The sequence below is a fragment of the Mirounga angustirostris genome, unplaced genomic scaffold (genome assembly GCF_029215605.1).
Source record: "Mirounga angustirostris isolate CCGP_5_RB_7025 unplaced genomic scaffold, mMirAng1.0.hap1 SCAF_4, whole genome shotgun sequence".
Lineage (NCBI taxonomy): Eukaryota > Metazoa > Chordata > Mammalia > Carnivora > Phocidae > Mirounga > Mirounga angustirostris.
The window spans coordinates 105,846,704-105,871,594 of NW_026991712.1; the positions used below are offsets into that span (position 1 = coordinate 105,846,704).

The 24,891-nt window shown below is 38.3% G+C and overlaps 1 long non-coding RNA gene across 2 annotated transcripts in view; it reads right to left on the reverse strand.

Moving 5' to 3' along the window:
• Positions 1 to 24,891, reverse strand: part of LOC129046447 (uncharacterized) — a 123,947-nt gene that overhangs the window by 65,628 nt on the left and 33,428 nt on the right. The gene's annotated exons all lie outside the window — the stretch shown is intronic.

Here is a 24,891-nt window from a genome sequence, read left to right on the forward strand (position 1 = left end):
AGGAGTCCTTTTCAGGAGCCATGGCTCTTTGACATCTAAAGCAATATACAAAAGGAAAAAGACTCCCCAGGCTTATAGGCATTTGGGAGGTTTTATTGCTTTCCCACTCTCAACCTCACTTAGGCACAGGTCTAAGTAAAGGCCTATAGTGTCAGAACTTCTTTCTCCCCAACAAAGTGCTTCTCTCCTTCCTAACCCTAGCCCTAGGTTGGAAGGAATTATTGCAATCCAAGGCTGTTCTCCATGTCCAAGTTACCTCAACAGGGAGAAAATCTGAATTTATGGTCCCCGCACCTTTGAAGTGGAGGTAAATAAGACATTTTTCTCAGATCTTAAATCTGGTATCTCAGCACAAAGTCATCCCCCAACCAGACAGTATCCATTGCGTCAAGGATGAGTTCTGGACACCAGTGTAACCTCTGCCTCCTTACCTTCTCTTCTACACTGGCCCTGCAGGACTGAGATTCTGCCCTGAATGCGGCCCTTTTTACCTGAGAACTGATTTTCCTAATTATTAACAATCATCTCTCTGGTTTATGATTCTGGAGCCTGGGCATTGTATTCTAAACCCTAGTTCAATGAGCAGTTCTTTTAGAACCCAAACCCTCCTCCATACTTGAGAGCAGGGGATGACAGACTTTTTCTATCAAGGGCTGGACAGTAAATATCCTGTGCTTTGAGGGCCAGAGATTCTCTATCATAAGCACTCCATGTGCCAGTGTAACACTTAAGCAGCCACAGGTAATACTTGAGTAAATGGGTCGGGGCTGTGTTCTAATAAAACTTTTACAGAAAGAGGCAGTGATTTGGTCTCTGACAGTAATTTGCAGACCCCTGGCTCTTAAGCATCATTACCTATGCATTCAGGATTCCTTAATACCATGATCCATCTGTTGGAGAGATAACTCACCTCATCTTTCCCAATTCCCCCTTTATTTGTAAAGGTCTAGGATAACCCCCCCATAGTTACAACACCCAAGATGTCCATACACTTTACTTCAGTTCCTAGGATACTCCAGAGCCCACAATTAATATTTGTGTGTACTCCATCTTTCCCTCTAGAGTCAAAATGAAAAAAGAGAAACCAGAAATGGAATGGAATGGTGTGTGTATATATATGGATATATATATCTATATATGGCCTAAAAATACATACAATAATAGTAACAACTGCCATTTAGTTAAATGCCAGTGTAGTGGACATTTTTCTGATTTTGCCATCCAACGTCCATTCTCCTTTCTCTTGATAATACTCTCTATATTTTCCTCTGGGGAACCACACTTCCTGTGCTTTCAGTCCTTATGCTTTGAATGCTGCTGAAATTGTCCCTGATTCAAGAGTTGGGTGTGTGATCTAGGTCTGGACAATCAGAACACTGAATTTCCCTGGACCTACAGTTGTTTCAGGGATGGAAACATGCGAAAGTTGATTTAATCAAAGTGAGGCCAGAACTTTTTTAGGTGTTTCTGAGGAGAGTTGCTCTTTTTTTTCTGTTAGATTATCTAGGAAACCTACAAGATGTAAATATGGAGTTGGTAGGAGTCGGCATTAAGAAAGAACTTCTTTCGGGGCGCCTGGGTGGCTCAGTTGGTTAAGCAACTGCCTTCGGCTCAGGTCATGATCCTGGAGTCCCAGGATCGAGTCCCACATTGGGCTCCCTGCTCGGCGGGGAGCCTGCTTCTCCCTCTGACCCTCACCCCTCTCATGTGCTCTCTCTCTCTCATTCTCTCTGTCTCAAATAAATAAATAAAATCTTTAAAAAAAAAAAAAAGAAAGAACTTCTTTCATAATAAAGCAAATATCAAGAAAAGTAAACCAGAGAAATGCAGGGAGATCAGGTCCTGAGAATAGAGTTGAATGCATAATATTTTAGTAATGAAACCAAAGCTAATTTTTAAAAAAGATTTTATTTATTTATTTGACAGAGAGAGAGAGCGAGAGCAGGAAGACAAACAGGGGGAGTGGGAGAGGGAGAAACAGGCTTCCCGCTGAGCAAGAAGCCGGATGTGGGGCTCCATCCCAGGACCCTGGGGCCATGACCTGAGCCGAAGGCAGACGCTTAACGACTGAGCCACTCAGGAGCCCCCAAAGCTAATTTTTAAAATTATAACCAATTTTCTTTTTTTCTCCCTCCATTACTCCCTTTATTTTTCCTTCTCTCTCTCTCTCTTCCTTCCTTCCTTCCTTTTCCTTTATGCCTGCAACTGAGAGTGCTAATACAGTCTATATTATGTTAGTCAGTATGTATACATTTTCTTTAACTGACAAAATAATCTTACGGTGAACCTAATTATTCTCATCTTCAGGTCAATCAACTGAGGAATTGCATAGTATGCCCATGGTCATGCACTTAATATGCCTCAAAGCTATGATTCAACCTCAGGCCAGTCTGACTCCAAAGGAGTTCTCAGGGGACAGGGCTGTTCTCAGGGGACAGGGCTCCTAAGTGACCAAGCCTTAAGGTTTCAGCAACTCACATCTGCTTATAATTTAGGGGTCATATCTATATTAGAGGCATGATGATAACACATTTGCTCTGGCCTGTGATGTGAAAATAAATGATTTACTTTTGAAAATGTAGTGATCCCTTGACCAAGCCACAGGTGACTTTTAGAATATTCATGAAACAATTATTACAGACAAGTCATTTATAAAAGGTATTTCTTTAAAGCAAATTGCACTTTCCACTTTTAGCCCAATGTCAGATGTATGTCCAAAACAAAACTTTTATACTCATTCATCCTACAACAGACATTGAGAGATGTTGAGACATTTAGAACATACTAGGCACTAAGTCTAGCAATGGAGTAATGATACTAGGATGCCCAGAACAAAAATATGGTAGAGAAAGGACATCTTAAATTAATAAGGCATCTTATGTTCCCAGCATCTGCCTGAAATAGTCACATCCTGAGAGTCTGGCAATGTAACACTTTCCCAGACATGTGAAACTTCATAGGGAACCACTCTTTCTAAACAAAGCATAAGAGTCTGAGATGCAGGGGGCACTTCGTGGCTCAGGATTAAGCAGTGACTCTTGATTTCGGCTCAGGTCATAATGTCAGGGTCCTGGGATTGACCCTGACATTCCCAGGGTCAATCCCAAATTGGGCTCCGCGGGGAGGCTGCTTGAGGATTCTCTCCTCCCTCTCCCTCTGTCCCTCCCCTTGCTCACCCTCTCTTACTAAAATAAACAAATCTTAAAAAAAAAAAAAAAAAAAAGAGTCTGAGATGCAGTACTGAACAAACCTCTCCATGCTTCAGTTTCCTCATCTGTAAAATGAGGATGCTCATAATAGCACTATTATTATTTGTACCCAGCCTCTCCTAAGTTCCTCAATTAAATGAACTACTGACTTCCTTTCTACTTTTTAGGCTTAAATATTTATAGATTTTTCATAGAATATGATTCACTTTTGTCTCTTTTGTGCTCTCTCTCTCTCTCACACACACACATGCTACATAAATCCCCTTCAGAAATGAGGAAGTTGTAATACATGCCAACAGTTGTAATTTAAGTTAAATACTATTTTGTCAGGAAACAACCAAAGATTATTACTCTATAGTACAGAATAAGGAAATATATCAAGAGAGTTTTCATTATAAAAATATATTCTTTTAGGGTGCCTGGGTGGCTCAGTCGTTAAGCGTCTGCCTTTGGCTCGGGTCATGATCCCAGGGTCCTGGGATCAAGTCCCATATTGGACTCCCTGCTCGGCGGGAAGCTGGCTTCTCCCACTCCCCCTCCCTCTGCTTGTGTTCCTGCTCTTGCTGTGTCTCTCTCTGTCAAATAAATACAATCTTTAATATATATATTTTCTTTTAAAATACATCCCTTCTCAAATTTTCTCTTAATGTTAATGTAGCCACATGGCTTATATAAATTGTAACAACATGGAAGCCAATTACCTTGAACCATCTAATGTATGGTTACGTCCGGAGCACTGATATGATTCTCATTTAAATAATGCTATATTTTGTACACACATTCTGTCTTTACAGCTATTTAGAAAAGAAGGAGTAGGCTGAGGCAATAGGAAAATTTTTCAAATAAGTTTGGAAATCAGAGAAATTTCCCTTTATTCCTTTTACCATAATACATTAAGATAGGTCATTGGAATCTAGTTCAAACAAATCAAAAGTCTCCTAGTGTTTTTGAATTGCAAAGACCAAAATGTTGGGGCACCTGGGTGGCTCAGTTGGTTAAGTGTCTGACTTCGGCTCAGGTCATGATCCCAGGGTCCTAGGATGGAGCCCCGCATCGGGCTCCCTGCTCAGCGAGGAGCCTGCTTCTCCCCCTTCTCCCTGTTCATGCTCTTTCTTGCTATCTCTGTCTCTCTCTCTCTCTCTCAAATAAATAAATAAAAATCTTAAAAAAAAAAAAAAAAAAAAGACCAGTGGAGCCTGGGTGGCTCAGTCGTTAAGTGTCTGCCTTCAGCTCAGGTCATGATCCCAGGGTCCTGGGATCGAGCCCCATATCGGGCTCCCTGCTCCACAGGAAGCTTGCTTCTCCCTCTCCCACTCCCCCTGCTTGTGTTCCCTCTCTCACTGTGTCTCTCTCTGTCAAATAAACAAATAAAATCTTAAAAAAATAAAAATAAAAAAAAGACCAAAATGTCTAAATTGTCATCTCAGCAGCAGATAGCTAGATAGCTGAGACAACAAACACACATTTCTTTCTTTTCCCCAGCTTTACTGAGGTATGATTGATAAATAAAAATTGTATATATTTGGGTTGTACAATATGATTTTTTAAGGTATACAGTGTGATGATTTCATATAATATACATTGTGAAATAGTTGTGGTAATCAAGATAATCAACACATCTATCACCTCACATAGTTACCTTTGTGGTATGCATGGTGAGAATGCTTTAAGATCTACTTTCTTGGGGCGCCTGGGTGGCTCAGTCGTTAAGCGTCTGCCTTTGGCTCAGGTCATGATCCCAGGGTCCCGGGATTGAGCCCCCAAATAAACAGGACGATCTGTCCAAGATTGCACGTTAGTCTGGTTCACTCAAGGAGCATTGTGCCTTGGGGAAAATGAAGAGAGACCTTGAAACCCTCTATTGCCATTGGGTCTCCTACCTTCATTCCCCAGTGAGGAATCAAATTGTTCCCTGCTCACCGGGAAGCCTGCTTCTCCCTCTCCCACTCCATGCTTGTGTTCCTGCTCTCGCTGTCTCTTTGTCTGTCAAATAAATAAAATCTTAAAAAAAAAAAAAATCTACTTTCTTAGCAAATCAAGTATACAATATGGTATCATTGACTATACTCACCATGATGTACAACTGATCCCCAGAACTTATTCATCTTATAACTGAAAGTTTGTACCCTTGGCCAACATCTCCCATTTCCCCCAGCCCCTGGCAACCACCATTCTATTCTCTGGTTCTACAAGTTCAACTGTTTTTTAGACTCCATGTATAAGTGAGATCATACAGTATTTGTCTTTCTGCATCTGGCTTATCTCATTTAGCATAATGTCCTCTAGGCTTATCCATGTTGTTGCAAATGGCAGAATTTCCTTCTATTTCTATGGCTGAATAATATTTAAATATATAGTATATATGTAATATATGTGTGTGTATAATATATATTTTATATATTATATTTTCTTTATCCATTTATCTGTTGATGGGCACTTAGGTTGTTTCCATATCTTGGCTATTGTGAATAATGTTGCAATGAACATGATAGTGCAGATATCTCTCTGAGAGACTGATTTCATTTCCTTTGGATTTAAACCCAGAAGCGGAATTGTGGATCATGTGGTTGTTCTATTTTTAATTTTTTGAGGAAGATCCAAACTGTTTTCCATAATGGCTGCACCAATTTACTATTTCCAAGAACAGTGCACAAGGACTCCCTTTTCTCCACATTCTCACCAACACTTATCTCTTGTCCTTTTGATAATAGCTATCCTAACACCTGTGAGGGGCTATCTCATCATGTTGTTTTTTTTTTATTTGCTTTACCCTGAGGATTAGTGATATTGAGCACCTTTTCACACACCTGTTATTCATTTGTATGTCTTCTTTGGGAAAATGTCTATTCAGGTCCTTTGCCCATTTTTAAATTGGGTTTTTAGTTTTTTGCTATATTGAGTTGTATGATTTCCTTCAATATTTTGGATATTAACCCCTTATTAGATATATGGTTTGCAAATATTTTTTTCCTATTTTTGTAGGTTGCCTTTTCATTTTTTGATTGTTTCCTTTGCTTTACAGAAGCTTTTTAGTTTGAGGTAGTCTCAATTGTTTATTTTTGCTTTGTTGCTGTGCTTTCTGTGTCATATATATATAAAAACAACAACAAAAAAAAAACATTCTCCAGACCAATGCCAACAAACTTTTTCCCCTGTGTTTTCTTCTAGTTTTCTCTATGTTTTATGGTTTCAGGTGTTAGATGTAAGTTTTTCATCCATATTGAGTTGATTTTTGTAGAAGGTCCAATTTCATTCTTTTGCATAAAATATACATTTCTTTTAGTGCCCATACAATGCTGAATGAAGCCATGTGGTGTAGTTAAAGAACAAGAACATTGGTGCCAGACAACTGTGGGTTCAGATTCGGGTTCTGGATGAGGTTCTTAGATTAAATGCATTGTTGTGTGTAAAGTACTTAGCATGGATACTGGCATTTTGTAAGCACATGCATATGTATAGTAATGTTAGATTTACAAAATAAAAATCTTCATAGAAAAGCTTTCAGTAATAAAGGAAATATTAAAAGCAAAAACCACTATATATCTTTGAGGTTTCTTTACTAGTAACATATAAAAAAAACCATTAAAATAAAATTCTTAATATAGCTTTATGAATTAAGAGTTAAATCACTTGGGCATATACAAAGGTCTAGTTAAATGCCAGGGAGATGCTGTACTAATAGAGAATAATTTTTTTGGATGAGAAATGGTTTATTAAGGGGACTCATAGATAGAAGCATGCCTTGGGTAGCCACAAGACAAAAAGGTTTCCACAACCCCATGACCCCAGCATGAGTCCTAGAGGCTGGGAGTACATGCTAGGGTACCACACAAGGGGAGAATGTTTCAGAATGGATGTGTACCATAGTCATATCTCCAGGGCAGGTCAAGGACATTAGGCACTGAAGGCATACTTAAGGGTGTGGTTAAATAAATGAGAAATAATTTGGAGGTTCCTGTGCTCAAAAAGAGCTGAAGTCACAGAAAGGTCCTCAAGGAAGATTTGTCCAAGGGGTATCTGGGTGGCTCAGTAGGTTGGGCATCTGCCTGCAGCTCAAGTCATGATCCCAGGGTCCTGGGATTGAGCCCTGCATCAGGCTCCCTGCTCAGCAGGGAGTCTGCTTCTCCCCCTGCCTCTCCCCTTCTTCATGCTCACACACATACTCCCTCAAATGAAATCTTAAAAAAAAATAAACAGGACGATTTGTCCAAGATTGCACGTTAGTCTGGTTCACTCAAGGAGCATTGTGCCTTGGGGAAAATGAAGAGAGACCTTGAAACCCTCTATTGCCATTGGGTCTCCTACCTTCATTCCCCAGTGAAGATTGATGGAAATGTTACTTTATTAAAGCCAACACGTATGTGATAGTTTAGAAATCAGTGACCTTCAATGATGTGCCTGTGGATTTCATTTCACCAAAGAGGAGTAGACTTTACTACACCATCAGAGAAACCTATACAGAGATGTGATCTGGAAAGTCATGGTTTCATTTCACTGGTACATACCATTAAACCTCGAGTAATGTGATTCTTCCTTTGTGAAGGCAATAAAATTAATGAGATTATGCAGCAACTCTACCCCATGTACACATAACGGAAGCTGACAAACAGAAGAGCATTCTCTGGCCCACTCTGGCTCCTCTTAGATGAACCAGAAGCACAACTGCTCAGGTTCTGACCTCAGGGCTCTATATTGCGCAGGCAGAACCTAAAGCAGAATCTTTAAAAAAGGGCATTAACAAGGACTTATCATGGGACATATCCCAGGCCACCATCCTGCAAAGCTGAGGTTGAAATCTGCTTGAATGTTGCACTGCGTGAACCAAGGTCATTTCAGAGCAGCTTAGGAATGTAAGTGAATAGGGCCATCTCCATCCCTCGGGAGATCAGGTTATTTAAAGTTGGGTTCATATTAATTAATCAAAAATATTGATTAGTAATGGAAAATAATTCTTTTATTACTATGTAACTGTTTTAACTATATTTAACTATATTGCCCAACATCTTATTAGTTCAAATGCAATGTGAAATGCTATATTGTATGTTATTCTACACTTGATTTGCTTAGTTATAGAATTTGGGGTTATTTGTTACTTTTTATGGTTTTTTATATACTTGATAGTGAGCTGAACACTTAATTTAGCTTCAGTTACACAATTACAAGATCTTTTTCATCACACAATTATTCTTTTAAAATTGAATGTGGAAGTACAAATGTCCAGAGTGTAGACAGCTGTTCAAACAATAAGAACTTTATGTATCAGGACAGGTGCTGTTATTATCCTTCAAATCCTTAACACAAGTGTTGGGTTTATAAAAAATTTGGAGGAAAAAGACACAATAAACAAAAAGAGATAAGAGGGAGAGAATAGGGCGCCTGGGTGGCTCAGTTGGTTAAGCGACTGCCTTCGACTCAGGTCATGATCCTGGAGTCCCGGGATCAAGTCCCGCATCGGGCTCCCTGCTTGGCAGGGAGTCTGCTTCTCCCTCTGACCCTCCTCCCTCTCGTGCTCTCTGTCTCTCATTCTCTCGCTCTCAAATAAATAAATAAAATCTTTAAAAAAAAAAAAGAGGGAGAGAGTAGTAAAAGTAACAGGTTTCAACTTATTCCATGCACAAGCATCAAAGAATAGTCAATGACAAGTTCACTGAAAAGTATAGGGGATTGTCCACTACTTTGGATACCACATAATAAAACCGAATTGGGATATTTATTGTAGCTAGCAAGCCCAAGGCATGGCTTCAAAGTGTTACTAAGAATCATCTGGCATACTTACAAAACCTGAAGAATCAACTTAATTTACAAATTATTAGACTATGAGTTACTTCAGGGCAAAGTCCAGCTTACTCACCACGGTTTTACCAGTACCTCACACAAACTGGGTAATGACTAAACGAAGGAACACGGCCAACTGAAGACCACACCTACTGGAAGAAAAGCCATACCGTAGTCAAATGGCACTATCCCATAGGCTGAAATCAAAGGCCAGATGATCAAAAGCTGTGGTTCTCAATTAGGGGAGTTATTACCTCCAGAGGACAATTGGCCATGTCTAGAGTCATTTTTAGCTGTCAATGTGGGGATGATGTCATCTGGAGGGTAGAGGCCAGGGATGCTGCCAAACATCCTATAGGGCACAGGACAGCCCCCCACAACAAAGAATTATCTGGCCCACAATGTCAATAGCGCTAAGGTTAAGAAGTCCTGATCTAAAAGTTAACTGACTATTCACAATAGCATCAGTCCTCCAGAGAGACTCCACTAAACCCTACCTTGTTTAAATAAAACACCTCATTATACAATTCACTACTCATTTTCCAAAAAAGAAAAGCTGCTGAAATGGATGGAAATGTGGAAGTAGAATGAAAAGCCTTCCATTTTCTCTCAGCTAGGAGACAATTTTTCATACAGTAGTATTTATCACTACAGGTGATCTTTAGGAACCAGGGATGAACATGAGTGACAAGGGTATGCTTGCAATAAGCTGTTGCTTTTCTCCTAGAAAATATATTGACTTTTATCAGTGAGACATTTAGAGAGGTCAAATATGGAAGGGCTAGCTTGGTGCTCGATATTGTCATGAGAATACTGAAACAGAAAAGGTAAAGGCAATAATGATAAAGAAGATAATTAACATCTTTTGAGTGCTTTCAATCTGCCAGGTACCATACTAAGCACTTTACACGTGTTTTCATTTAACTGGCAAGATCTATCAATTTCAGAAATGGAAGGTTCCAGAGAGAATATTATTTTCTCATTTACATAAAAATTGTTTCATAATTTCTCTTTAACATGTCCCTTTCCTCCCCTAGACAAAGACCTTCGGATAGGGTCTCTTGTCTTATTCATCATTTTTCATCATTTTAACCCAAGAACCTGACACTTTACCACAAAACAGGGCATTCGTTACAAGTTTGTTACATGAACAAGGGTATCGCTGCTCAGTGAAACATAAATCTACAGAAACTATCTGAAACCCTCCAGAGTCTGAGAAGAGAGGTTATCACAAGTCTAGTCTGTGAGCTCCTCCATGAGTAGGATATCTCATTTATCTTTGCATTCACAGTTACTAGAGAAGAGTGTAGCAAATAATAGGCACTTGGAATATTTTGAATTGAATTGATCTGGAGACTGTAACTATTTTCAGAAGCTCTTCCAAGACAGGGAAATGTGATCCACCCCTTTACTCGGATCTTGACTCAGCAAGTACAGTTACTCCTGTTTTTCACATGTGCTTGTTTACCGCTCTTGTGTGGTTCCTGCTTCTTACAGGTTCAGCTCTGATAAAAACAATTAATGGCACTCAGACGAGGGCAAAGGGAGGAAGTATTTCACTTGGGCAACTTCTTCACCCAGCTATATATTCGTCAGTGTGAGGTGCAGAGTGTTTACATAAGTATAAACAAAGGCAAATATTCCTTTCTGAGTCTAACACAGAGCGCTCCGGCTGCCCAATTAGATTGCGGCCGTATGTGGGGAGCCATCCTGTGGTGCTGTGGTGGATACTGTGGGAAAGGGAGGAAGAAAAGAAGTAGAAACAAGCTGAATGTGCTGGGGCAGAAACTCTATCTCTATTTTGGGCATATCCCACCGTTAATCTTACCCTCCTGATGTTTTATCGACAACAGACAAGAATGACATGTCTTCTGTTTCTCAGCCACTCAAGAAAGCTTTCACTAAAGCTCAAAAATCAAGCACACTGGCGTAACAACAACTATAAAGTATTTGTTTGCTGTTCTTTTGTTTTAGAAAAGACTTTTCTTCTCATTCTCTTCGTGAATGATGTTTATGAAATGCTCTCTTATACATGCTTATCTGTCATTAATTGCACAGAGAAAGAAGTTTCTGCCCTCTGAGTTTCTGTATTGCAGGGAATAAGGGAGAGCTGAAAAGGTCAGAGTCCTCTCCTCTAAAATGTCATAACCCCAAATAATATATAAATAAATGTTTATTGTACCCAGGCAAATTGGCAGTAGTATAGATCCCAGCAACCTGAATGGAGACTGTATGCCCTCAGAGCTTGGAGTGGACAAGTAAACATGAAAATATAACACCTTCCAACTGCCCTCAACACAACTTCTGCATTTTGTTGGTTCTGAGATGAGAAAATGAGATTATCTCTTGGATGATCTCTGATCGCTTCCTGTCCGCCTCCAACAGCGGCAGATCCTTTCTCAGTCTCGTCCTCAAGGGCTGGGAAGACCCCACCGTGGGCCACCACACACGCACAGCACTTGCAATCCTTCTTGTTTTCTTAGTGTTCCTGTTTCCACTGGCAGAATTCCGCGCCCCCGCCCCTCCAGCCCAAGGCAGGGCTGCAAATGAAAGCAGCTGCCCGAAGTGGAGGAAGTTCAAAGACCAGAGAAGAAAGAGAAGGGAGGTGGGGGTCAAATGAGGAAAACAACTGAGGACAGCAAGAAGACTCTTGGCAACTCTGCCTTGTACAAAAGTCTAAAACATACGGGGGACAGATGGACTGGTGGCAGCCCGTGGGCAAAGTGATGCACCCATAGGCTTTCAAGTGACAACTGAGTATTGTATTTTACACAGACTCGCAAACTTTTAATGCTCCCAGGGCAAGAAATATTTCAAAATATCTTCCTGTGAGCTTCTGGTGGCCACTTTTCAGGTTCCTGTCATATATTCACTCATTTATGTTTCTGAATCGTGCTACAGATGAAAACCTATTTACAATTATTGCATGAATTTCTCCTTTTGATTTCATTACTTAGGGGTTATGGAGAAAATATTGGTATGGTTATTTTGGAATCTGATTTCAGAAGGTCCATTTAGAGGGATTAGTGTATCTCTAGCATTTATTTTTTAACTACAAGGTTTTAGTGCTTCATTAGATATTAATATTTAATCTCAAAATTATTATAAAAGGATTACAGTTAAAACATTTCAGTCAGTTGCTTTCTTTTGAAGAACTTAAAAGAAGTAAAATAATTACAACTTATGAGACCTTTTGGAATACATTTTAAAGACAGATTTAAAGAATATAGAAATAAATACCCTACTGTATTTTAGGATTTTTAGAAAACTTTTTTGCAACTTAATTTTATATAGTTATGATTCAGTGTTAATAATATATGAATTCTAGCATGTTGGAATTCCAAAACAGATTGGGAAACTCAATGGACTGCAGATTCTGGGAGACTTGTTTGAATATATTCACAAGTTCAAGCATCTACATTTTTAGCGCATTTTCTATTGCTTATTTATAAAATATATTTACAAAGCAAGGATAACTGTGAAATAGGACCTGGAATGTTTGATCTATGTAGAAATTTCAGGAACGTAACTGCAGAACAGTAAACACTTTCTACAGACAGACTGCCAAATCTACAAGTCTTTTCTTTCAGTAAACACTTTCCCACCATCGTGAGAACCATTTCTCATTAACAACCAAATTGTTTTCAGATGCTGTGCTATAAGGGGTTTCCTTAGAAACCATTTGGTAAAAGACTGTGGCTTTCTTCCATAGAATCTCAAGCAGTGAAAAGGCAGATTTTCTGGCATAAATCAAACCCAATTTCTAGGGTTCACTAAACCCTTTCTCCTCAAAATAATGTTTTGTGACTTGATCTTAGCAGTTAATAGTACATGCAGGAGAGCTGGTGTGAACCAGTTTTGAATGAATTTTATTCCATTTCTTTTGTCATTCAACTGAAATCACTTCCAGGGCTTGTTATACCTTGATGAAGGTTTAACTGTACAATGGATGGACAAAATAGTACATTTTATTGTATAGCAAAATCTGTACATTTTTTCCTACTAAGTCTGCCCAGGTGAATTAATCTTTTTATTGATAGGATAATACCATCTGTTCTGACTTCAGAGTTGTTCTTGCTTATAAATATACTTTTTAAAAAAAAAGTTGGGCAACAAGGACGTTTTTGTACTAAAAATATAGATACTTCATCTGGCCAATATATGCAAACATACATACCAATAATGTTTTAGGGAGTTTCTAGATGCATACAAACTCATAAGAAATACACTGAAAAAAAGCATTTCCATCAATAATTATGTCTCAAGTGTGGACTTGGCAGAATACCTTAAATGGAAATCTAAACTATTACTGGGACGGGATCATGATTTTCCATAACTCCATACCTTTTGCACACATTGTTCTTTCTGCCGGCAATGTGCATCTGCCTCCCAGACAAATCTTATTCCTCCTTCAGACTCTGCTCAACCATCTCCTCATTCATTCATGCAGTAATTTTTTACTGAGCACCTACTATATGCTAGATGCTGGAGAGAACAAGATAATACCCTTTCCTCATGGAGCTGATGGTTGAATCTGAATTGGTCATCTTTCCCTAACTTCAGACAGTTACTACCAGCCATTTAACAAGTATCTAAGAGCACTTACTAAGTACTAGTTCTAGGCACTTGGCATACATATTGCAATCCTTTATTTGTGAATCTACTTCACCTATTTGACTATGAGCTCTTGGATGAAAGAACTTTTACATATTTTTGTATTCCCAATACCTAGCACAGTTTCTGGAACATAGTAGGAAAAAAGTAAATTTTTGTTGAATAAATGACTAAAATAAATGAAAATATTCTAGCTAATAAAACAGGCTTTCTTTTACTTGAAAACTATCAGTAACATACCATAGGTTTATAGAAGTATTGGTCCTGATTTGCTAAAAACTTCAGCCAAGCATTTTAGAGACGTGAAAGATGGAAATCTGAAAAAGGGTCAAGCTGCTCTAAGAAATTTGGCAACAAAGATCCTGTCATATTACCAGGTGAGTCTTTCCCAAGATTGAATTAAAAAGCTTATATGGTGATCCATCTAAGTTCAAAAAATAATTCAAACTAGACTTTGTTTTCTTAATTAGATGACACAAGTCTTGTGGCAATTTCGTTTGATGGTATTTGAATTAAAAAATTCAACTATTGGGACGCCTGGGTGACTCAGTCTGGTAAGCGTCTGCCTTCGGCTCAGGTCATGATCCCAGGGTCCTGGGATCGAGCCCCGCATCGGGCTCCCTGCTCGGCAGGAAGCCTGCTTCTCCCTCTCCCACTCCCCCTGCTTGTGTTCCCTCTCTCGCTGTGTCTCTCTCTGTCAAATAAATAAAAAAATCTTAAAAAAAAAAAGATCTGGCACCCTGCCCCCACCTCTCCAACCTCATCTCCTACCACTCCCCCTTTTCTACATGCTCTTACCAGACTAACTAACACAACTTGCTATTCTTTGACATCCAAGCAATTTTGCCTCAGTAACTTGGCACTTGCTTCTCCTCCTGTCTGGACAGCTCTTCCTCACATACCTTGAAAGGTCACTTTCTCCTTCTTGCAAGTCTTTGCTCAAATGTCACCTTTTCAGTGAGACCTTCCTTGACATCACATCTCAAACAGCAGGCTTACCTTCTCCACTCCCAAGCACTCCCTAATCCCCTTACCTGCTTTAATGTCTTCATAATATTTACCACCATGTAACATACTACATATTTACTCTTTTTTTTCTTTTGGTCTGTCTTCCCTAGTAAAATGTAAACCCTACAAAGCTAGGTATTTTAACTATATCCTTAGTGATTTAGTAGTGTGCCTTACATACAGACAATACCCTACAAATACTTATTGGGTGAACGGATTTGATTAACCTATCAAAAACTGTGTCTTTAGCATTAACTCTCTATGTTGTACTGTGCTAATAACTGTGGACCACAAATATGGTAAGAGAAACCTCCTGAATTTGTGGATTCAGAATTTACTATTTTGATCTGATATGTACCCTGAAACTGATTCAAAAGCCCAAATGTACCTAGCACAACTGTACCACTGCATTTTCTGCCCCCCAAATCTTCTTGCCTCAAAATCACTACCCTGGAAAAGGCAGTTTCGTGAACACCAACAGATTGATAAGCATTTCCTACCTGTCTATGTGAAAATGGGGATGGAAGTAGGGACATGAGCCCTCCCACAAAGTAGTTTTAATCTAGTTGGGAACCTCAAATTGAAAGTACCATTTCCTCTACAGTGAAATTCTTGTAAGAAAGTTTCAAGCACAGCTAATTATTTCTAAGTGGAAAGAAAAAGCTTTAAATTAGGAATCTAATTTCATTGACTACTGAGGGATCTATTCCCATTATAAAACCATTTATGGAAATGAATCAGTGGTGGTAGTGTGTTTAGTCAAAGTCATCAAATGTAAGAAAAGACTAATTATCATAAAGTTGTCCAGAAAAAGAATATCAAAATTTCTAAGACATTGAAGATGCATTAAAAAAGGCAACTGTCCACATGTTCTAAATAAAAATACCTATTCACCTTTCTTTCCCTATTTCTGATAATTATCTAATACATCTCAAAATTCCCTGTAAAATATTAATGTATTAAGTTAAAAGTAACCAATTATCTGATTTGGGTTTATATCAGATATTATCTTATCCTAGATTCTTCCAGAGATGTAATAAAAAGCATCAAGGGCTTAAGAATATTCTATTAAGTAATTCTCCTAGTTATTAAGCTATTCCTTACTTATTATTATCCAGTTACTACCTTAGTTCTACTGATTTTTCCAAAAATTTTTCATAGCATTTAAGCCTCCTAAAAAAACATACACATATAGGTATGTATAGGCATGCAAACACACACAGAAAGAAATCTTGGTCAGACCCTACTTTTCAGCTTTACCTATGACATCATATAACCTTTCACTCAAGTTATTTGGCTTTCTTTCCTGGTGCCCATTTTTTTTTAAGTGGCAGAATGTTTTAATTTACCATCTAGTATTGCTTTTAATTTGAAACTGGCTTGGCATTCTCCCTCGGTACTCATTAATACACTTCAGGAACTCAGCTCTCACATACATTATATCTTTTAACTCTCAAAATATTGAGGAAACCATTAAACTTGGATAAGGTTAACAGCAGATATGTTGAGTCTTCAGCAACAAAGGCTAGAGGTATAGGGGAGAGGTCTGGACTAAGCCAGTGGTAGGATGACCAATTCATTCTGCTTTAGCTGGGATTTTCCCAGTTTACCACTGAGATTCCCATGTCCCAGTAATCCCCTCAGTCCTAGGCAAGCCAAGACAACTGGTCCCACCCTCATGGATGACAGGCTGAAGGAAACTGAACTGACAGGAGCCTGATCTCTTAGTGCGGCCCAGTGAGCTACTTTGAAAGGAATAGTAAGTGCGGATGTGGCTCTGAGAAGAGTCAGGCCAATGGAATCTAATTCAGTTGGTAAGGCAGGAACAGTGATGCCTGTAGACAGACAGCAAGAACTGGAATCTAATAATCTGGTATTGGGTTAGCGTTAACTTATGGGTATTTATGGAGCACAAAATACAAAGCCTGTGGTAGGAAAGCTAGCCTAGGCTCTGATAATCTGGTAATGCTGATGGTAGTAAAATGCTCCCTGACCCGCTGGGAATGAGTTTGCTGGTGGAGAACTTCCAATTACATCTGCCAAATCAGGGGCGCCTTGGTGGCTCAGTCGTTAAGCGTCTGCCTTCGGCTCAGGTCATGATCCCGGGGTCCTGGGATCGAGCCCCGCATCGGGCTCCCTGCTCCGTGGGAAGCCTGCTTCTCCTTCTCCCACTCCCCCTGCTTGTGTTCCCTCTCTCGCTGTCTCTCTCTGTCAAATAAATAAAATCTTAAAAAAAATAATAATAAATAAAAAAATAATAAAATAAAAATACATCTGCCAAATCAATGAAACACAGACATGGATGAAATTAAGACTCAAATGTGCACAAGGTTGCATAGCTAGGAAGAGTCACAGCTAAATTTTAAACTTAGATCTTTCTGCCCCCAGGTCTGCTGCTTAGGCATTTAAATAAAGGTTATAATATAAATTTTATTCATAGAAATCCATTTTCTTATAGCAGTTGTGTCCATGCCATTCTCTGTTTTCCAGATTGTTAAATTCTATGAGGGTAAAGACTAGTCTTCATTTACCTTTGTATCCTTTAATTATAAAAAATACTCAGGAGAGAATAAACTTTTGTTAAATGTGGTTAAATTAGGTAAAATTAAATGAGACTTGCACATTCCTACATGTTACCTTTACTCTTCTTGGGTGTTTTTGCTCGCCTTGTGGAATGTCCTTTAAATTCTATTCAACTGTCAAAGTCCAACTTAAGTTCTAGAATCTTTATTTGAGGTCTTGGGGACCTCTCCCTTTTCTGAACTCTATCCCAGCATTTTATCTTTTCATGTATGTAATTCTTACTATTCTCAAAGGTGTCAGTAGCTCATTTGTACCCTTCACTATTATGCTTACAGCAGACAGTCAATCAACACCGGTTACTTGAAATCCAGAAGAAAAAGTCTGTCAATAAATCTGTTCTCTTAATCAACAATTCAAAACAGGAATGAACATTCAAAACAGGAAAAGAATTCTAAACTTCCTAACAGCAGCCAGACTTTACTATAGTCTGGGTGTTGCTATTTAGTGTACAAAAGAATTCCTTTTATCCTTCATGAGGAACTTAGCTTTACTACATCAGAAACCTGGAGACTGTCAGTATATTGATAAGGTTGTTTTAAAAAAGAAGAAATCATTTCCTTATGAAAAGACATTCTCAGTATTTTCTAAAAGAGAAAAATATTAATATATAGTTTGTATAAATGCTGTTAAAAACAGAATGCTTGCAATAAAAACTAATAAAAGGGGGCGCCTGGGTGGCTCAGTCGTTATGCGTCTGCCTTCGGTTCAGGTCATGATCCCAGGGTCCTGGGATGGAGCCCCACATCGGGCTCACTGCTTGGCGGGGAGCCTGCTTCTCTCTCTCCCACTCCCCCTGCTTGTGTTCTCTTTCTCGCTGTCTCTCTCGCTGTCAAATAAATAAATAAAATCTTAAAAAAAAAAAACTAATAAAAGCCCAATTACTGTTGAGGAGCTACATTGCAACAAACCTAGTTGTGAAAGTCAAGTTTATAGCCTCATTATGTCTAAGTGATCAACTGGGGGAAACAGATGAGACCACAAACATATGAGAACTATACCACTTATTAAGTGTAAAAGTAAAAACAATACTTTCTACTTTGAATCCAGACTTTTGCTTACATATTTTTGTTTTGTAATCATTAAGATTCAGTATTACAAAAAGGCTGGATTTTTTTTCCTCAACCCAAATCTTTAGTAAATCCATTTTTTCCCCCTCTGGGGCTGGGGAAGCTTAGTTTATATAATTGATTTTTGGCAGCATCAGGTAACTATGAGGTAGAAGTCACACCAAAAACATGTTTCCTGATTCCCATTTTTAGCACCTAAAAATATATATATATATTTTTTTCCAGTTCAAGATTATAGTTCTGAGTGAATAATTCCAAAACCTCATAATTTATCTGTGATATAGAATGATCATACGTTTAAAACACTGGTGGTAAAATCGGAGACTGAATTACTGTGAAGCTAAGGAAGTACAGCTCCAAGGCTCCTTTGCACAGTCCCATTCCAAGGCATTGAGAGGGACTCCAACAATGAATTTAATGATCATATAGTTTTGTACAATTTTTTAAGTGAAATACATTAATTACAATTAGTTAAGACCAGTGTTTCTTTTCATTATGATTTCTGCAGCACCTTTCCTCATGTTAGGGTGTGAGAGTGGCCACATGCATCTTGGGATCCAGCTAAGAGGAGAGTGGCTTAAGAATATGTGTAGCTTGGATTTAGTGGGATAGGCTTATATGGTCTTCAGGGTTTTATGTATAGGTAGATTAGAACTAGCCAAGCAAGTTCAAGACTGGCTTCTAGCAATATGCTACCACTCTGTGAACTGATTCATCCATAAGCAGGACATAATGATGAGTCCAGAGGTCAGATAATGGCATGAATGTATCTTATGATGCCTGGTACTGGAAGTATGCAGCTGAGTCCAAAAGACATTTGAGAGAAGTTTTCTCAAATTAGACAACAATATTAAAAATTTAGAAGAATAGGGGTGCCTGTGTGGCTTAGTCAGTTAAGTGCCTGACTCCTGATTTCAGCTCAGGTCATGATCTCAGAATTGTGGGATTGAGCCCCACATTGGGTTCAGTGCAGAGTCTGCTTGAGATTCTTTCCCTCTGCTACCCTCCCCCCCAAATAAATAAGTAAAATAAATCTTTAAAAAATTTATAAGAACATTATTAATACCAAATTTAATAGTGAGTTGTAAACTAAAAAAAAAAGCTTTTCTTCTAACAATAATAAAAAAATAGGACTTCTAACTCTACTCATGAAGGATTATGCTTTCCCACTGTAGACAACTAAAAAAAGCAGACAAAATATATAAAAAGTGGCTTTCAAAAATTGCACAAAAGGCAATGTAGAATTGTGATCTCTGAAAGAAGGGTCATGAATTAGCAGTAGTGCGAAACTATTTCCAGAATAGAGGCCTACAATAACAAGGTTTAAAGGCAAGCCTTGAAAGGATAAAGCCAATGTACTTAATTGCACACTGGAACAAGTCCAATACTCTTTAAAGAAATGCAACAACATCTAGTAACCAACCATAAAATCCAGTACTCAATAGTAAAATTGACAAGGTCTAGCATCTTGTAAAAGTATTAGGCATGCAAAGGAGTGAGAGATTATTACCCATATTCAGTAGAAAAATTAATCAGTTAGAAACAACAGAGACATAGCCATAGACTAGGAGAAAATATTTACAAAAGACATATCAGATGGAAGACTGTTATCCAAAATGTACAAAGAATTTTTTTTTTTTTTACTTATTTGACAGAGAGAGACACAGCGAGAGAAGGAACACAAGTAGGGGGAGTGGGAGAGGGAGAAGCAGGCCTCCTGCTGAGCAAGGAGCCCAACATGGGGCCCGATCCCAGGACCCTGGGATCATGACCTGAGCCGAAGGCAGACGCCTAACGACTGAGCCACCCAGGTGCCCCTATACAAAGAATTCTTAAAACTCAACAATAAGAATACAAACAACCCAATTTAAAAATTGGCCAAAGATCTAAATAGACACCTTGCTAAATAAAATAGACAGATATCAAATAAACATGTGAAAAGATGTTCCACATGATATGTTATCAGGAAAATGCAAATTAAAACAACGAGATACCACTACATACCTATGAGAATGGCTGAAATACAGAACACTGACAACACCAAATGCTGGTGAGGATTGGGACTCACCAAGAGAGCAACAGGAACTCTCATTTATTGCTTGTAGAAATGCAAAACAATACTGCCATTCCAAAAGACAGTTTGAAGGCTTCTTACGAAACTAAACATACTCTTACCATATGATCAGTAATTGTGCTTTCAACGGAATGAAAATTTATGTCTACAAAGAAATTCTGCCCACAAATGATTACTGCAGTTTTATTCATAATTGCCAAAACTTGGAAGCAACCAAGATGTGCTTCAGTAGGTGAATGGATAAATAAACTGTGATACACCCAGACAGTGGAATGAATTTTTCAGCACTTAAAAGATATGAGCTATCAAGCCATGAAAAAACATGGAAGGAACTTAAATGCCGATTACTAACTGAAAGAAACCAATCTGAAACAACTACATACTGCATGATTCCAACTATATGACCTTCCAGAAAGGCAAAACTATGGAGATGATAAAAACCTAGTTGCCAGGAGTTAGGGTTTAGGGAAGGATAAATGGGCGGAGCACAGAATCTACACTAAATAGTGATACATGTTATTATACGTTTGTCCAAACCTAAACAATGTATAACACCAAGAATGTACCCTAATGTAAACTATGGACTCTAAGTGATAATGATGTATCAGTGTAGGCTCACTGATTATAACAAATGTACCACTCTAGTGGGGTATGTTGATAAGGGGGAGGCTATCCATGTTTGGGGACATGAGGTATATGGGAAATCTCTCTATCTTCCACTCAATTTTGCTATGAACCTAAAACCACTCTAAAAAGTAAAGTCCATTTAAGAAAAAACAATTAAACCTAAGTAAACAAACAAACAGAGAACATCAGTAACCTGTGGGACAATATCAAGCAATCTAACCTATATACAATTGTAATCCTAGAAGAAAGTGTGGGACACAAAAATGTTTGATGAAATAATGGCTGAAATGTGCCTAAATTTGATGAAACTATAAACCAACAGATCCAAGAATCTCAGTAAGTTCAAATAAAAGAAACATGAAGAAAATCAAACTAAGGTACATCACAGTCAAATTGCTGAAAGACACTGATAAAAAGAAAATCTTAAATGCCCAGCAGAAAAAGACACATTGTATTCAGAGGGACAAAGAGAAAAGAGTCAATTTCTTATCAGAAGCCATTCAAACCAGAAGACAATGGAAAGACCACTTTAAAGTACTGAAAGAAACTCGACATACAATTCTAAACCCAGCAAAAATGTTTTAAAAATGAAACAGACTTTTTTAAATAAACAAAAGCTGAGAGAATTAATCACTAATAGGCCAGTACAAAACTAAATTGACAAAAACAGAAATAAATGAGAACTATTCTGTGCTCATGGCTGGAAAAAAAATATCGTTAAAATGTCCATACCACCCAAAGCAATCTACAGATTCAATGCAATCCCTATCAAAATTCCAATTTTTCACAGGAATAGAACAAAAAAATCCTAAAATTCATTTGGAAACACAAAGGACCCCAAATAACCAAACCAATCTTGAGAAAGAAGAACAAAGCTGGAAACATCACACTTCCAGATTTCAAACTATATTACAAAGCCATTGTAATCAAAACAGTATGGTATTGTCATAAAAGCAGACACATAGATTAATGGACTAGAGTAGAAACTTCAGAAATGAACTCATGCATAGACGGCCAATTAATTAACTACAAAAGAGTTAAGAATATACAATGGGGAAAGGATAGTCTCTTCAATAAATGAGAACCAGACAGCCACATGCAAAAGAATAAAACTGGACACCTATACCAAAAAACAAATAATCCCATTAAGGAATGGCTAGAAGACATGAATATACACTTTTCCAGAGAAGACATCCAGATGACTAACAGACATACGAAAAGATGCTCAACATCACTCATCATCAAGGAAATACAAATCAAAACCATGATGAAATACCACCTCACACATGTCAGAATGGCTAAAATTAACAACACAGGAAACAATAGTTGTTGGTGAGGATTCCCACTGTTGGTGGGAATGCAAACTGATGCAGCCACTGTGGAGAACAGTATGGAGGTTCCTCAAAAAGTTAAAAATATAACTACCTTACGATCCAGCAATTGCACTACTAGGTATTTATCCAAAGGATACAAAAATACAGATTCAAAGGGGAACACATCCTGATGTTTATAGCAGCATTATCAACAATAGTCAAACTATGGGGAGAGCCCAAATGTTTATCAATTGATGAATGGATAAAGAAGATGTGGCATATATACACATATATGTATATATATGTGTGTGTGTGTATATATACATATATATATAATGGAATATTACTCAGCCACCAAAAAGAATGAACTCTTGCCATTTACAACAATGTGGATGGAGCTAGAGTGCATTGTGCTAAGTGAAATAAGTCAGAGAAAGACAAATACCATATGATTTCATATTGCCTCATATGCAGCATTAAGAAACGAAACAGATGAACATATAGGAATGGGGGGGAGGAAAAAAAAAAGAGAGAGAGAGGGAAACAAACCATAAGAGAATCTTAATAGAGAACAAACTAAGCATTAATGGAGGGATGTGCATGGGGAATGGGCTAGATGGGTGATGGGTATTAAGGAGGGCACTTGTGATGAGCACTGGGTGTTGTATGTAAGGGATGAATCACTGAATTCTACTCCTGAAACCAGTATTTCACTGTATGCTAACTAACTAGAATTCAAATAAAAATTAAAAAACAAAGAACATGGAATTCATAGAAGGGAGAACATGTCTTGGGGGTCAAGATTTGGGAAATGACCTGCTTGAAGCACAGACCAAGACCTTGAGTGGTGGAAAGATGTGCTAAGCAAAGCTTGGAGGGTGGGGTGACATATGAACTAGGCAGTGGAGAATACCTATGATTTAGACATTGGTGAGTAAAGAATGCTCCAGAAGGAGGTAACTGCTAGAACAGAAGTAAGGGGGGAGCAAGGTGAGAACACTTACAGGGAAATCTAGAGCAGCAATTTTCAGTTACCAAGTAGGGGGGGGCCAACATCAATGCATTCCTGGTCTTCCTGTCTCAGAGAAGAAAGTTCATGAAAGGGGTGCCTGGGTGGCTCAGGTCATGATCCCAGGGTCCTGGGATCGAGCCCCACATCAGGCTCCCTGCTCAGCGGGAAGCCTGCTTCTCCCTCTCTTACTCCCTCCTGCTTGTGTTCCCTCTCTCGCTGTGTCTCTCTCTGTCAAATAAATTAAAAAATCTTAAAAAAGAAAAAAAGAAAGTTCATGAAATATATTTTCAACATACTCTTTCTTGATGAACTGAAATTGCAGACATCTTGAAAGATAACTATGAGATTGTTAAAGCCAAGGCAAGTAAAGTAGTACATTATATTTCCTATTCTGTACCTTATACTTATTTCTAAGGCATCTATTACTTTGGGCTGTTAATAATAGAAGCTATAAAGCTATAATAAAACCAATACAATGGAACAACAACTGTACACCTACCTATATTACACTGTACACAAAAATAAACTCAAAATGGATTAAAGACTTGACCATAAGACCTGAAACTTTGTAAAAGTGTCCTCCAAGAAGAAAACATGCCTCTTGACATTGGTCTTGGCAATGATTTTTTAGATTTGACACCAAAAGCAAAGGCAAAGAAAATAAAAATAAATGAGTGTGGCTATATCAAACTAAAAACTTCTGCACAGCAAAGGAAACCATCAACAAAATGAAAAGGCAACCTAGAGATGGGAGAAAATATTTGCAAATCATGTATCTTATAAGGAGTTAATATCCAAACTATATAAAGAACTCATACAACTCAATAGCAAATGAACAATCTGATTTAAAAATGGGCAGAGGAACTGAACAGACATTTTCCCAAAGAAGACCTACAAATAGCTAGTAAGTATATGAAAAGGTTCTCAACATCACTAATCATCAGGGAAATGCAAATCAAAACCACAATGAGCTATCACCTCACACCTGTTAGAATGGCTGTCATCAAAAAGGAAAGAGATAACAAGTGCTGGCAAGAATGTGGAGAAAAAGTCAGAGGGAAGGTGAGTGGGAGGATGGGCAAGATGGGCAAAGGGGAGTGGAAGATACAGGCTTCCAGTTGTGGAATGAATAAGTCACCAGAAGAAAAGGCCCAGCATACGCAATATAGTCAATGATATTGTAACAGCCTCATATGGTGACTGATGGGAGCCACACTTGTGGTGAGCATAGCATAAGTAGAGAGAAGTTGAATCACTATGTTGTACACCTGAAACTAATGTAACACTGCATGTCAACTATACTAAAAAAGAGAAAGTGGAGAAAAAAGAACGCTTTTGCATTGTTGGTGGGAATGTAAATTGGTGCAGCCACTATGGAAAACAATATGGGAAAAAAAAAAAACAAAACAACAACTCAAAATAAAATCCAGCAGCCCTATTTCTGGGTATATATGCAAAGGAAATGAAAAAAGGATCCCAAAGAGATATCTGCACTATCATGTTCATTGCAGCATTATTTCCAATAGCCAAGATATGGAAACAACCTGAGTCTCCATCAACAGATGAATAGATAAAGAAGATATGGGGGCGCCTGGGTGGCTCAGATGGT